The 6,722-nt window shown below is 40.8% G+C and overlaps 1 pseudogene; it reads left to right on the forward strand.

Annotated features, from left to right (window-relative positions):
* The first annotated feature begins 247 nt into the window (after window positions 1–247).
* LOC132422413 (small ribosomal subunit protein uS2 pseudogene) lies at window positions 248–1,252 on the forward strand (annotated as a pseudogene).
* The last annotated feature ends 5,470 nt before the right edge of the window (window positions 1,253–6,722 follow it).

Here is a 6,722-nt window from a genome sequence, read left to right on the forward strand (position 1 = left end):
GTGATTTAAAACGTAACCCTCTCATGTGAATAACCTCAGATGATTCTGATGTTCATGATCTTAGCTAAATTAGCATCACAGTTACAATTTCCTTTTGAGTCTGTTTGCTGCTATTATGTTGTTGAAATCTGTATTCTTAATCTCTGACCTCCAAAGAGCAAACTCCCAGGGTCAATTCTAAGTTAAATTTAGAGGAACGTAAGGCTCAACTGAAACATACACTCACATTTCTGTAAGGCTAATACAAATGTCCAAGTGCATATGTGCTGATCCGTCATATTGTGAACACAAAGGATGGAATTTAGTTCTCAAGGTGGCAGCCTTTCTGAGCTACCCAGAGACGTGTCCAAATGGCATTGCCCTGGGTTCTGGTCATAACAGGGAAACATTCACAACGTCCAGAGCCCTTCATGTCCCGCGGATAAAGGAGGAGGCTGTCCTCACAGTCCCTGCAGCAGGAACCCACTTGGGTGGCACCAATCTTGACTTCCAAATGGAACAGTTCATTTACAAAAGGAAAAGTGATAGCATCTACATCATAAAGCTTCAGAGGACCTGGGAGAAGCTCTTGCTGCAGGCTGGTGCCACTACTGCTATTCAAAACCTGGATGGTGTCATGCCATATCCTCCATCTGTGCTGAAGTCTGTGCTGCCTCTGGAGCTGCTCCTATTGCTGGCGCTCCACTCCCAGAACCTTCACTAACCAGCTCCAGGCAGCCTCCCAGGAGCCCCGACCAACTTCCGGTGGTTACTGATCCCAGGGCCGACCACCAGCCTTTCACAGGTTATGTTAACCTGCCTACCATCACTCTGGGTAAAGCAGACTCTCCTCTGCGCGGTGTGGACATTGCCATCCCGCGCATGGGAAGGGACGTCCCTCAGCGGATGTGACGTGCTGGAGGCCGGCCGGGAAGTTCGACGCCTGCGCGGCTCCATCTCCCGTGAGCACTTGCGGGAGGTCGCAGCTTTTCTACGTCTATAGAGACCCTGAAGAGATGGAAAAGGGTGAGCAGGTCGCTCCTGAAAAAGTGTTGGCCCTGGAGGAAATTCAGGGCATATGAACTGCTCCCACTCTCGAATTTACGACTCCTCAACCCGCGGTGGCAGACTGGCCTGAAGGCACAGGTGCCCTCGCAGCCTATTCATCATTTCCTGCTGAACAGGAGCCCAGCCCGCCTCGGAGGAGACTTGGGCAGTGGCTCCCACCGCTGAGGCCACTGAATGGGTAGGAATGACCACTGAGTGGTCATAAGCTGTTCTTCCTTAGGCTCTTAAACAGAAAATGAAGCAGAGACTATTAGAAATCATGTGACAGAGTCCAGAGAGCATGAACTAGCAGGGTGGAGAACGGAATAGGCCTGCAGCTATTTGATTGATTTGTTTGTGGATTTTTTTCCCGTGTTTAAAAGTTAATGCAACAATTTTAAAATCAGCAAATTTTCATGCAGAAATTTGGATTTTAGCTTTTTTGTTACTTCAGCTAGCAAAGGGCTTGTATTCGCACATGGTCACAATTGGGGGACTCTCTGCCTTCACATGGGCTGGCACTCTCCAAGTTTCCAGTCCCCCACCTCCGCTGCCTCTTCCACTGAGCCTGTGTGTTAGTTACTATTCATCATGCTGCTTGCGCTGTTGTTTTCTCAGGCCCCAAAACTTTTCTTACTCAACTGATTTTCTTATTTATGTTACCTGTCCAGCCCTTATAAACATTTATGTTTATGGCCCCAACTGTTCTTAGTATCCTCATTTATGAAATCAGAGGGATGAATTAGGAGATATATTTTTCAAATCTAACATCCTATGATTTTGTTTTCTATTAATATTTATACAAAACTTGAGGGGAAAATAGATTCATTAGAATAAGGAGACATTTGGGGTAGTCATGAGAAAGAAGTGCTAGAATAAAATGTGAAAGAAACATTGTATTTTTTTCCTGCTGGCTATTTTGAACTCTTTATCCTTAAAGAATGATAATCCCTTACATCTGTGCAATGCCATAGTACTTGTGAAAGTGCTGTCATATAAAAGAACCTCTTTGAGCTCATTTTATGAGGCTCTTTTTTAGAAAAGACATGGATGAAAGGTGATAGATAATCCCATCTAGGATGAACTCCTTTCTGGGTGTGGGGGGTAAATTAATTGCTTTACCATGGTTTCTTCTGGCTGTGTAATTCCATTTTTCATCAAGGCTATGACCTTTCCTAAAAGAGAAGTTATTACACTGAGAAGGAGTGAAGCTGTTAGAACCTGTTTGCTCCTTAGGAAGATGGTTTAACCCAGGTTTCCCCTTTTATACTGATTTATGAGGCAGGTGGTACTAAGCAGTCTCCAAGCTTATTACAACTATTTTCATTTCAGTATTGTGAATCTAAAACAAACAACGATGTTTAGAAATAGCTGGAGAGACTTGGGTAATTTCTAAGTCAGTCTCCAGTTATGTACTGTCATGTGTGTAGAAGTCATCAGCAGATTTCTCTTTTCTCCATTTCCACCTTAGCTGGGATTTGCATGGAGAACAATGTTGGGATGAGTATCCAAACCTGTAAGGATAATGTGGTGCCTGTAAAAGACCTCTGGCCACAGATTTCAGCAGCCAGGGTCCTGGGCTTGCCACTTACCCTTTGTGTGAACTTGACTCATCTATGAAAGAGGAGTGTTACTTCAGCAAAACCTGGCTTCCCCTCTGAGCCAGACACATGGACCCCTGAATGGCTTCCATTACCCCTCCCACAACTTCTCACTACTCATTCTCAAAACTGGTGAAGACAATAAGTGTTGTAAAGCTTCGCTGAGGGAGAAGTGTTTTTGTTCACAATTACTAAAAACTTTTTCAGAGACAATATTTAATCATATTTGAGCTTCAGAAAGTTGCTTATATCAGATGGTGGTGGGTACAGTTAGATTCAAGGGTAATCTGAACACAGCAGTGAGGTAGTATATTTTCAGCTCCCTTTCCCTCTTCGCATCTTCCCCTCCAGTAGTGCTCATATCTGTAACAGTCCAAAGTTCTTTGATCACCCAGATCTCACAACTATGCCTATTGAACTAGGATCTTCTCCTCCAGATCCTAGCCCATTTGCTCATTCCACCAAAATTGGGATGTCCTGGTTTAGTGAAGCCTGTGTTCCTAAACCGGTACAGCAGTTTACATGTAGCTGTTAAGGCAAACAGTGACTTAAGATCGTGTCCGTCTGTTTCCTTTGCATTCTAATCAGGGACATTCACAACCACAATCCACAAACACATTATTGTTATTAAGGGGAGAATTACAAATACCAAATGGTTGAATAGGGGGCAGAGTCAGCAGTCTTTCCAACAATCAGCAAAAGGCTGATGAAAGGATAAGACTATAGGATAGCCCAGAACACTGTAGTATTAATGACATTCAAAAATTATCTTCTCACAGGTGCAGTCTTCTGGAGAGGGACTTTTTCATAGGAAAACTCCAGGTTTCTTCTTTGATTGTGTGTGCATAATACCAGCATTAGAAAATTTTATTATTAGTAAAAGTTTTGACTTCTTTTGGAAAATTCTCTACCTGATTTTTGGGGATGAAGGAGAAGGCAATCATTGCAGGACTGACTTTATAATGATAGACTGTAATGTACTGAGCCTCATGATGTTAAATGTTAGAAAAGAAACTCAGTGATTGATGCCGAAATTCGGCCTCTGTACACGGGTTCCAGATTGAATCTCGGAGACAGAGTTATGCGTGAAGTAGAAGAGAATAGCTTTACTCTTTATTCTGCTGTGGCAAAGGGGGCCACAGAAGGCTAATGCCCTCAAAACTGTGTCCTGACCTGGAGGGGTTTTATTGTAATGGTGCAAAGAGGAAGGCATGATCAGCTCATGGACATTCTTCTGATTGGTTGGTGGTGAGGTAATTGGGAGTCAGCATCATCAACCTTCTGGTTCCAACCAGTCTGGGGTCTGTGTACCTGTGGGTGACATACAGTTAATTTCTTTCACCTGGTGGGGGTTTTAGTATCTGCAAAACAGTTCAAAGTTATTGTTATGTATATTCGTTGAGGGGGAACCAGGACCCTGCCCTAAGGCTGCACTATTGTTTCTTGACTGCTCTTCCTTTGTCTCTACATCCCCTCCCTTCCCTGATTAGCAACTGTTTGAACTGGCCCTTTGGAACTCAGGGAAGGTCATGGAGGCTGAATGAAGCCTATTTCCTACGAACAAGAAACAGGGGACAAAGAAAAGCTTTGTGCCCAGGAGCCCCACAGGGTCCTGCTCTGTTCCATGATGATGACAGGACAGTCACCATTACTAAACACTGGAAAAGAAAGTATGGCTGGTTGTGTGGTTTAGGAGCACATTTTTAGAGTAAATTTATTGTAAGATGAGCAAAATTTGCCCTGTTAAAAGCTGGTTATATTCTGAACCTTATTTAACATCCAAACTGTAGTATTTGACCTTCATTTTCACGATGTGTAATATTAGTAGTTATTAATGGTTATCATTTGATATGATAGTTCTAAAATTAGACCAGATAGGCCACCAAAGTACTCATCACCTTTAATAGGAAATGAGGAGGATTCTCTGGGCAACGAGGTACATTCTTAGGCTCCTAAAAAGGGAATTAATCCAATTGTTTTGTTGTTGCTTTGCTGTTGTTGCTTTGCTGTTGTTGTTTTGCTTAATTTTAGGTGTTTCCTTTCTACCCACATCACATCTTTGACTTATTGTCTACCAGTATGTAATGTCCAATAAAAGGAAACATAAAATACTGTTGCATTTTATTTAAGGAAAAAGACCCTTTAGACATGAAATCTTTTCCAGATAAAGGCCAAATATTACTGTTTCTTTGTTGAACTAGATTGTTTTCTGTTTCATGTTCAGTTCATTCTGCACTTTTATCTTTGTGTTCTCTACAACCTCTTAGCTAGCACAGGTTTTGATATGTATTGTGCAAATACAAAAGTTCACTGCCAAGTTGAATAGACAAACTGATAACCAAACAATGGCATTGATAGAGCAGACTTGCTGGTAACAATGCTGTAACATGCCTGCTCTTAGAAAGGCTAGGTTAATTAAACATGGGGGTTTAGGACTTTATTTAGTCTTTTTGCATTATGTCCATTAAAAAAAATGATTTTTTTCTTGCATGTCTAAAGATGGATCGATTATAATAATAATTTCTAACATTTGCATACGTTTTTAAAGTTTATATCATTTTTATGTAAATTATTTCTTTTAGTCATCACCACAGTCCTATAAGTTGAATATTATTGTCTCCATTTTGTGGGTGAAAATCTGAGACTCAGGAATATTATGTCATTTCATTAACATCAAATATCCAGTAACTGATGAATCTAATACTTGAACATTGTCTTCTAACTCCTAGCTTGGCAACTGGGAGACTAATTTCTTGTAGTTCTTTCCATTACATGTCTGTTAGTGCTATTTTTCTTCTGTTGAAACCTTGGTTTTCTTATATTTTCTTCTCTATTGCCTGAAAAGAATCCTGAAATATTGTGTGTTCTTTTTTTTCCCATTTCCTCTTCCAAAATTCCTCTTTCCATGCTTGGCAAAAGAGACATAATTCCTATCCATCCTGAATCTTACTACTCTCTCTTGCCATGGGATGCAAGCCTTCCATCAGCCCCTAACAGATACTTCATAAATGCATTCTTTTGAGAAAACTATTTATAACAGCAAAACAAGGAGATATCCTAATGGATTGTTGAAGGGGGTGGGACCTTATTTCATCCATATAATAAACTCAAGTCCGAGAACTATTGCTGACTGTATATCCTCTGAAGAAACATGTGGAAGAATTTCCATGTCGAGAATTTTTTCACATTGAAATGGGAAATCTGGGATGCCTATTCTCTGATATTTATCCCTTCCTGATTGAAAGGTGCTATTGAGGGCCTTAAATCCCACGTACCACAGGCTGCTCAGCCCAGGACTGAGCAAGCTCCCATGGCAGTGAATGAGGCTTCCAGGCAGAGAATTTCAGAGACACACTGCTTCAGGGTGGAAGTTGTCTGTGTGCTGGGAGCTGTCTGATGTTTCTCCAGGTAAACTCATAGGTGGGCTGAAGCAATGTGTAGTAGTGTATGTGTGCACATGTGAGTGTGTGTGTTTGTTCATTCAGATTTGAGTGAGATTTTGATGGATGACATTATATATTAAGATGACATTATGGAATAGAGACTAGATTCAAAAATTCCAAGATCCTGCCTTGGCCAATTTACCCTCATCACAGAGTTTCCTGAAAGAGGTATAAAGGAGAGCTGTAAATGACGAATATAGTGTTGCTTTATTATTAGATGAAAGCCTGTTACCTCAGTGCAGAACTCTCTGGAAAATTGGGCTGGAGCTCATGACTTTAGCTTAAATTCTAAGTGGGGCCTCTTTCTTACCATATACCAAAATTCTACTACTTTATGGTTATAGGACTTGAAAGGATGATTATGTATAATTGAGGATAATTATAGTATATATATATATATATATATATATATACACACACACATAAATTCATTGCAAGGAGTAGGTTTACATGATTAGGGGCTGCAATCATGTAAACCTACTCCTTGCAATAAATTTTTTTCTTATGTTCTGAAAAGAAAGTATTAGTGGAAGCCATATAGTTACACTTGACTTTTACTCTAAGCCTATCCAACTGTAAGTGTGGTTCTATTGGTGGCATGGAATTGACCTGGTTAGACTGGTATTATTTCCTTTATGAAAGAACTGAGTTG

Source organism: Delphinus delphis, chromosome 3 (genome assembly GCF_949987515.2).
Source record: "Delphinus delphis chromosome 3, mDelDel1.2, whole genome shotgun sequence".
Lineage (NCBI taxonomy): Eukaryota > Metazoa > Chordata > Mammalia > Artiodactyla > Delphinidae > Delphinus > Delphinus delphis.